This window comes from Halichoerus grypus, chromosome 2, assembly GCF_964656455.1.
Source record: "Halichoerus grypus chromosome 2, mHalGry1.hap1.1, whole genome shotgun sequence".
Classification (NCBI taxonomy): domain Eukaryota; kingdom Metazoa; phylum Chordata; class Mammalia; order Carnivora; family Phocidae; genus Halichoerus; species Halichoerus grypus.
Window position 1 is genome coordinate 7,618,495 of NC_135713.1, and position 9,761 is coordinate 7,628,255.

The following is a 9,761-nucleotide window of genomic DNA, read 5'->3' on the forward strand; positions in this document are numbered from 1 at the left end:
CACCCACCCACGTGCCCGCCCCCATGCCCGCCCCAGCAGGGACACCAGGATGTGTCACCATGCCCACCCTCCCTGAGAGGAACCTGCAGCTTTGGGGGTACGGAGGGGACTCCTCAGGGAGACAGGGCCAGGCAGGCTCACGGGCAGGACTTGATGAAGCATGCTGTCTCTTCTGAGCAAGGTGACCACTTGTGGGGGTTGGTGCTACAAGTCCTGCATCCTGGGACACCTCTCAAACCCTGAAAATCGGGGGGTTGTCTGCCCTACAAATAAAAAGACCCGAATTTCCATCTTCTGCGGGAGTATTCAGAGCTCCTCTACCAAAAGAAGGGAGTGGCCCAGAAGTCCTTGAAAAATGTGTCGTTCGAAAACACAAAAACATCTGTGTGCAGAAAACCGTTCCTCGCCGAAGAGGGAAGCATCCCTCCCCCTGGGGTGCGCAGCAACAACCCTCGCTCGGTGGCCGATTCGGTCATCTGGTGGGTGGCTGTTTTTGACTCAAATGGTATTTGACTTCAGATCAGTGAAAGGAAGTTATTTCCCCTTCAGGCTGTGATGTTTTCGTCCCCTTGTTTCCCATAACAACCTCCCCCAGCCTAAACATGTGTCCCTTCACAAGACTCTCCTTTTGGCAGACACTGTATTTTAAGTAAAGCTCATGTTACCACGGTCACGGGCTAACATGGTTCCATTTACAGATCTTATCTAGGAGACTTCGGCAGCCCCGGGTCCCCCTCCGGGACCAAGAGAGGCCGGGCTGGTTCACACTCCCCAGCCCTGCGAGATGAAGAGCAGTGTTCAAGTGGGCTTCACACCTGCCCCTTCATCTGTGCTTCCAGCCAGGCCCCCTCACGCAGGGACAATGCTGGGAGACGTTCCTGTCACCACTAGGAGGTTCGCTCCTGGCACCTAGTGGGTGGGGGTCAGGAATGCTGCCAACAGACCCTGCAAGGCCCAGGACAGGCCCGCGTAAGGAAGAATCCAGTATCAGTAGTGCCGAAGGTAAGGAAGGCATTCGCAGAGATGGGTCCTTTAGCCCTTAGGGGACTTGGAAGACAACATGGCCCAAAGCTTGCACATTTATCACATTCTCTGATCCAGATTCTTGCTGTTTCTGAGGCTGAGAAAACCACCTTCCTTTAGAGAGAGACAGAAGAGCGTCGGACTTAAAAGCAAAACATTCTCGTCCGTGTAGGAAAAAAAAATCTCTTGCCCATCCCAGGTACCAAAAAGAATTAGCGCCCAGTAAAGGCTGTTGACAGTGGTACTAAGGATGTTAGCGATGTCGCTGATGGTTTTGCAACCCATCCCTCTATCATAATTGTACATTACCCTGTGACTAAAAGAGAAGCAAAAGGGACGTTGTGCAGGGCACAATTTTTAGCACAATACTTAACTCTGGGTTTTCTGGTTTTGTTTTGTTTTTAAAGATTTTATGTATTTATTTGAGAGAGAGGGAGAGAGAGCATGAGCAGGGGGATGAGCAGGAGAGGGAGAGAGAGAGAATCCTCAAGCAGACTCCCCGCTGAGCAGGGAACCTGACGCGGGACTCAGTCCCAGGACCCTGGGATCATGACCTGAGCCGAAGGCAGATGCTTAACCGACTGAGCCACCCAGGCACCCCCTGAACTCTTTTTGGAACATTTTGCAAATTCACCGTAAAAAAATCTATCGATATATCCACACAATGACCTGTACATAAATGTTCATAGCACTATTATTCATAATAGCCAAAAAGTAGAAACAATCCAAATGCCCACCACCTGATGAATGGACAAACAAAATGTGGTCTTTCCGTACAACGGACTACCATTTGGTAATAAGAAGGGATAAAGTACTGTCACAGACTACAACAGGGATGGACCCTGCAAACATCATTCTAAGTGAACAAAACCGAACAGAAAAGACCACATATTGTACGATTTGATGAACATGAAAAGTCTTTTTTTTTTTAACAAATGGTAAATCTATAAAAATAGCAGATTAGAGGTTGCCTAGAGTTAAGAGAAGGAACAAGAACAGAGGTTTACTGCAAATGGGCATGCAGGGTCTTTCTGGGGTCATGGAAATGTTCTAAAATCAGATTTGGGGACACCTGCCCAGCTCCGTAAATTTACTAAAACTCGAGTTGTATACTGAAAGCAGGTGAATTTTATGGTATGTAAATTATACCTCACTAAAGCTCTCACCAAAAAATCTATTAGACCTGGGAGGATTTTTTTCCTGGTATTTGGTAGAGAATGTTATAGAAAGAACACTTCTCTGGGTGCAGGGTCAGGGGGAGGACATTATATCTCAGTCCAGATTCTACCTGTAATTACCTGCATTACTGAAGACAAGACACTGATATGCTCTTGGACTGCTTCCCAAACTGTAAAGTGATGGAGAGGCCTCAGGTCTGTCTGTATCTCGTGCTGTGAGATTTGGTTAAGTGACTACTCGTATTTCAAGAGAAGAGCAAACAGCTACAACTTGACTCGTGGGCCTGCGTCATTACTTTATAATAATCAAATCACGTTTGAAGTTCACTTTGGCTTATAGAGAGTGAGTGACTGGGCCAGTAGAAGTCAAGTCTGGGACCACATGCATAGCTGACATATTCTCTCTCCCAAGTTCGCCCTGGTAACCGCCAGGAGGGGCTCTCCTTCCAAGCAGTATCTCACAGCATTGCAGAGGATGTCTGCAACCAACCAGGGAAGGGCCAGGGCAGGGTCTCTCCAAGAACTCCTACCTTTCCAAAGGATCAAGAAATGCAGCTATATGCTCAATGCGGATGCAGGAAATGTCCACACCACGTATCTGGGGGAATCTTCAGACAGCACTGTTCCCACACTCACCAATAAGTCTCACCAGGTGGGCTAGGACACTAGAGCTTCCATATGCAGCTGCACAGGTTGTTGACTGCACAAGGAAACCCAGTCAAGGGGATGGAAGTAGGAGCTGAGCTCCATTCCATGCTCTGCTTGTTAAGTTCAGTGTAGGATGATGGCCATGCAGAGGAGGGGAACCTTTTTCTAATTTGAACAAAGGCACTATATGGACCAGGGGGACCCAGGGACATTGCTGTACCATTATATCTGTGGGGCATCAGACCTTCCCTCCCCAGTGTCCTCTGGACCCTCAAGAAGAACTGCTCCTTCCCTCTGCACAAAGTCTCCTCTCTGGCTGCCTCAGGATTGATGGTTGAGCAGGGCCCAGACACCTCCTGGCTGATCCAGTTCCCATCCCAACCTCCTCCCCTCCCATACCTGAATGGCTCCAAACTACCCTCTTTCTTCTGCAGTCAAATACAGAAATTCTCATGTGAATGTTTTCAGATAAACCATGCCTCTTAGTCCAGCGGAGATCCCCTCATACCACAGAGGGACACAAGACCAGGTTCCCTTTTGATTGGAGGGCAAGGCACCTCACCAGCCCTCGATACACATCACCAATTCATGAGATCCTCGCAGGACCTCATGGGACAGATCTTACTCTCCCGATTTCACGGATGAGAAAACTGAGGCTCCCTGTGAAGTAGAAGAACTCACCAAAGCCTCCCAGAACTCAGGGCAGTGGCAGGTCTGATTCTACCTCTCTTTTAGACTCCCTAGTATGCTCTAGAATTTGCTTCCCTCCCCCTTTGCTTTTCAAAACCCACTCATGCACATTTCCTGCCCAGACGATGCCTCGGCCGTTCTGGCCTTCACAGTCAAACCGTGTACACAGGGGCCTTTCCTGCTAAGCCTGCTTTCGCCTTCCCTTCACCATGCGTGTGTTTCTCATTGAGGTCCAGTTACTTTTTTAAAAAGATTTTATTTATTTATTTATTTATTTTAAGGGAGGGGGCAGAGGGGGAGGGAGAGGGACAAGCAGACTCCGTCCTGAGCAGGGAGCCCCACACGTGGCTCGATCCCACAACCCTGAGATCATGACCTGAGCCAAAATCAAGAGTCAGACCTCAACCAACTGTGCCACCCAGGTGCCCCACACTCAGGTTACTTTTGGTGGGCATCTCTATAGTGATTGCAAATGATGCCAAAGATGAAATCCTTCCATAAGAAATTTTGGAAACCCAATTTTGTTTTCCTGGCCCTCACGTATGAGCAGCCAGGAGAGCTCTGTATATCTGATTTTTTCAAACATACTGAAAAGTACCTTCTCACTACATAGAGAGAAGAGCATTGGTCTTCTTTCCTACCTCTTTCAGATCCTTAAAAAAAAAGTGGGGGCCACCCACACTCAAAATATTTTCCCAAATACAGTCACTTCCACTCCCAAATTTTCACCCATATCACACTTAGCATAAACTATTTAAGCAAGCATGTGATGTGACCATCACATCCCTCCACTCGTCTAACCTAATTATCTTCCACGGAGAGCTCCCTAGCAAGGAGAGACACTTGACCAGGCTGCTCCGAATCGGGAGGATGAGCTAAGGGTCATCAGCCAGAGGGTTCAGCCTCTATACCAGCAGGTGGCCCACGTTTAGTAGCGCGCGTGTTGTTTCAACGAGAACAACAGACTCCGAAGCACCCGTCCGGAAACAATGAATTATTTCTTCTGCTAAAACAATCCAGCTGGGTCTTTTTATACCATGTGATTTCACGATTCCTCTGAAATAATTTGAACTGTCACTGCATTACTAAATCAGGGGGCATAATTCTCCCAATTAAGCATTTAAGTCAAAAAAGAAGAGGAGAAAGAAAGACACACATTGTGGCATCTTCTGCTAAACTTTAAAGAAACCGAAGACCTGTTCTTGCCCAACGGTGAGTGCCAGATCCCGAGGGCCGTCCCAACTTCAAACGAGCTAACAGATGCTTGTTCTCCAGCGCATTTTCCTCTCAGTGGCATTTTGAGGATATTATAAACTTCCCGACACAGTATTTCAGTGGAAATGTTGTTTTTTTTTTTTTAAGATTACATTGTTATCATAAAAAAAATCCAACAGGCGTTTTGAATACATGTTGGCCTAAGTGAGACAGATGAGATTTAGCCCCCGGGGAAAGGTAGAAACTGCCCAGGTGAGCATGCGCACACTAACCCGGCTAGGACCCTTCAAACAGACCTGCTTTCATTCCTCTTCTGGGGAGCTCCCTTCTGAATATGCCTAGTACAGACCAGAGGTTTGAACCAGGTCTGTCCCCAAAAGGATATTTGGCAATGGTTGTAGACATTTTTGGTTGTCCCAACCGGGGATGCTAAAGGCATATAGTAGGTAGAGGCCAGGGATGCTGTTGAACATCCTACAACGCACAGGACAGCCCCCCAACAATGGAAATATCCAGCCCCAAATGTTAGTTGTATCGAGGCTGAAAGACCCGGTATAGACAGAAGATGATTTGATCTAGGTTCAGATCATTGTAGATGAGACCTGTTTTCTGCTTGCGCTGAGCTTATGGTCTACTTAGGGCAGCCACGTAGACACACATTTCCAGTGTAATACAGAAGTGTTCTCCAAAACAGGGAGCGCTCTACTGGAGACTCTATCTTGTCAAGAAAAAGGGGGAATGTACTTGAGGTGGGCAAGGATAAAGAATTTGTTGTTGGAGAATTTAGGCCTGCAGTGGATGAGTAAGAACTGGCCAAACATAGGAGAAGAGGAAGGGGTCAGCAGATGCGTGGGCACCTCCAAGCAGCTCTGCCTTACCAAGTGGGAAGCCAGGGAAGGGCGGGCCAGCTCCTGAAGTACTTCGGATGGATGCCAAGCTTGGGTTTTGTCAAGCAGGTCATCATTGTGAGGGTCGCGAGTCAAAGGTCATCACCCTGATGCCTGGGTGGAGAATAAATATAAGGGGAACCTTGGAGCCAAGGAGACCAGGTGTGCAGTTTCTCTAAGGGACAGAGAAACTGGTCACAGGTGGTGGTTATGGAGAGAATGGCTCAGAAACAAGAAACAGGAGGGTAAAATTTTGTTGAATTTGCATGTAGGAGATAAAGAAAAGGAAGGTTCTAGAATGACCTCCAAAATTCTGGCTTGGATGACTGCTGCTCCTTGTGGATGACTCTTAAGACTTCCTGGCCTGTTGGCCCCTTGACCTCCTCACCTCCAGTGACCTTTCTTCCCTCCAGCTCGGCCATCTACACAATAGTCTTGCCTTGTCATGGCCAGAAATTTCAATTAGAACTCCTGATTTCAATCATCCATTATTTGAGTTCCTCCTCTTCAGCTTCTAAAATATTTGCTCAGCACTCTTGATGAACCAAAGCATCCAGTCTTTCTCATGCTACTTCATTCACTGACCTACACTTCTCACTTCTCTGCATGTCTGGCTTAGAGTCTTGATCCACTAATAAAAATCACTATCTTGATCTCATCTTCCAGTCTTTTCTTCTCTCTCCCTTCATTACCAATGCCTATCAGGACCTTCATCCTTACACAGGATCTCTTTGTATTCCTTCCTACAGCTGTATGTGAATCTATAATCATCTCAGAATAAAAGGTTTGATTAAAAAACACACATATTTTAATCCTGGATGATGTCAACTATCTGGCATGCCCACAATTGAAAAGCTAAAGTTACTGGATATACAATCAGTCTGATTCATGATCTGAAACTTTCCAAGGACGCTCTCCTTCACTCATCCCCAATTTTCATTATTGATTCACATGTGTGCGGAACCCATATGGACCACAGGTTGATTTTGCCTTGGCCTCTGCAACAGAACAAGCCCACTTTTAGCATGTGTGCTAGAGGAAGCTAAACTCCCACCAATCTTCCAAGGACCCCAATCTGTCTTATGCTTCCACCATCCAAAGAAACTTCTCTCAACAAGGTCACCAAAGCCTTCATCTGCCAAATCCAGAGGAAGTGAGTGAGAATATTACTTGATCTCCCATTACCATTTGACACATTCCCATCTCTGAAAACATTCTGCTCCCTTAGCTGCTATGAGTCCACTGTGGCAGGTTATGAAAGTTTCAGCCTTGTATGAATATGGAAACTGAACCATTCTTTTCTGTTTGTTTTATGCTGCATGAAAGGGAGGAAATACGATTGCTTCCCCTCACTTCCTGGGGAGGTTGGAAGTCTTGGCTTCTGTGTTCTCCATGGAAAGGCAAATCATCCATACCTTCATTTTCTCTGGCTCTGAGTTTAATGGGCCACGAAGAGTAAGAAGAAAGTAGGTTTCCAGGTGTTAGGGGGTGTAAAGAGGGTGGGGGGAGAGGAAGCACAGGGAACTGGTGGAAAGGTAAGGAAGCAATGGAGAGATTGCTACCAGATGGGACCCACGGTAGAGAGGAGTTGATATCTGGGAACTGCTGAGAAGGGGGAGAAGCCAGAATCCAGGCAGCATTGGGAGAACAAACCCATCAGAGGCGCACAGCAAGGAGGATTGCTTGAGTGCCCATGGCATCAGCAAGAGCTGAACCTTGCCTGACAATCATCCAGACTTCTTTCTACAGAGAACTTTCCATTATCAGCACATGGATATCTTCCATTTGTCCATACCCACACCAGAGAGAATTTCTCTCTGTCCACACCAGCACCCTATGCACTGACTCACCCAGTCATGCCCCAAGACTGTGTCTGTTTTCCATCCCCTGACTCCATGTTTTAAAAAGCCCCACCTGTAAACTCAAAGCATGGGGTCTGGTCACAAAGTGGGTGTCCTCCTCCTAAACATCAAAAGGAAGAGGGACAAAATATATAAGGTCAAGGGCCACAAGTTAGGACAGGTGTTAATGTCCTTTGTAATTTGGTGCGGACCTGGGCTAAGTTTTAATAAGATGAGAACAGAAGTGAGGAATGCTATTGTAGGCTGAATTGTGTCACTCCCAAATTCATATGTTGAAGTCCTAATCCCCCATACCTCAGAATGTGAACTTATTTGGAGACAGCGCCTTTATGGAGGTAATCAAGTTAAAATGAGGTCATTAGGGTAGGCCCTTATCCAATATGACTGGTGTCTCATAAAAGGAGGACACTTGGACATAGATGCATGGAGGGAAAATGATGAAGTGTTATTAGAGAAGACGTGCATCTACAAGCCAAGGAGAGAGCTCTATAGCAGATCCCTTGCTCACAGCCCTGCAAAGGAACCAACAATGCCAATGCCTTGATTTGGGACTTCTGGTCTCCAGAACTGAGAAAGAATAAACTTCTATAGCTTAAACCACCCACTCTGTGGCACTTTGTTACAGCAGCTCTAGCAAACTTAGTACCACTTCCAGGTTATGACCCCAGAAAGGAATGTGGGTGAACCTCCTGGCCCATTTCCTTTCCTGCCCACTTGGAGCAGCTATCTCAGGTCCAGAGTTGGAAGCTACGTGTTGATGTGGCAGAGCCATGCCACTGTTGACAGAGCACCCAAGACTGATACCCTCTGGACAGTTCCAGAAGAGAATCTATCTCCTCCAAGCCCCCGTGTTCGGGACCTCTTTGCTACAGCAGCTTCACCCATGTCCTAACTTACACATCTGGCACGCAGGCCATGGCTAGCTGTAAACAGACTCGCACACTATGGCCAAGGGAAGCTTAACAGTGAATTACACTTGACCTCTCATCATTATGATACATTACACATTTATGGAGTTTAAAGTGCATCCTGTCCTATCCTTGTCTGCCTCCTAAATCTCCAGGCTCGTTATTTCATCAACTCTGACTTGGCTTTCATTGTCAACTGCACTGCCCTTCCCATTTGCAGACCACTCAAAACATCTCTTCCAAGATACTTCCTTCTTATCCCTCAACCATAATATTCCCTTTATTTCACTCCAGTCTGGTTTTCAAGTTCAAGGTGCTTTCTGGAACACAAGCCTGCCACTGCACTATTTTTCTCTTCCTTTCAACCCAGGCACAGCTGGATGTGACTCAGCCATCCTCATTATAGGTAAGTGCTTTCCTGAAACACGTGTCTACCTCTACTCTTGTGTCTTTTGCTTTACAGTAAGATCCCCTTCAAACTGGAGGGACTTCTTCCTGAGGTAGGATTCAGAGACAATGGGATTTAGCTAGACATTTTTGGCCTTTTTTTAAGGTTGTCATTAAAATTCAGATCCATTGTTAATTGATATCTATATGCATGATTTTTCTTAATCAATATGAGTAAAAGAAAAAAGCAAAAAACAAAAAACAAAACAATAGTACAAAATGCTGATTAAATTCTATCTCAATTTAAGGACACTCCATGGCAGGAATTTTCTTATCTAAGCTGGAATACATGAGTGGACATTTTGAACATCAAACATGGGTTGCTTCGGGGTTTTTATTATGATCCATTCTATTCTTCCTGAACTCTTTCTCAAGCAGATATCCTACGAAAAGTTCAAATAGAGGATCCGTTCTACATTCCAGATAAAAATTAAAACTCACCGAAGCACTGGTCTACAAATGCAAACGAATCAGTCAGTCCTACATTCTGTTTTACTCTAGAATCAATGGTAACGTGGTTACATTTGAATCATTCAATCATGACATAACTTACCTTCCCTATGATCCATTTTTGCTCGCAATATTTTAGCATATCAATGGACTAAGCAGAAGAGAAAATATGGGAAAAAATCATACTTCTTTCCCTGGCTTGGTCCAAGAAAGAACATGTGACCTTGGGAAAAGAAAATATCCTATCTGTGACTTTGCTTCCTCATTTGCAAAACAGGGAAAGCAAAGTCCCATAATTTACTAATAAATTATCTCATTACTGAGTGTAACACTGTTATTGTTTAGTATTTATTTCTGCAATCTGTCAGGACATTTTGAAATTTCTGCATGAAATATACAACTTAATGCAGTGTTTTTCCTTCTCCCTTTTACGTGGCATGTTGGAGGAAGCGA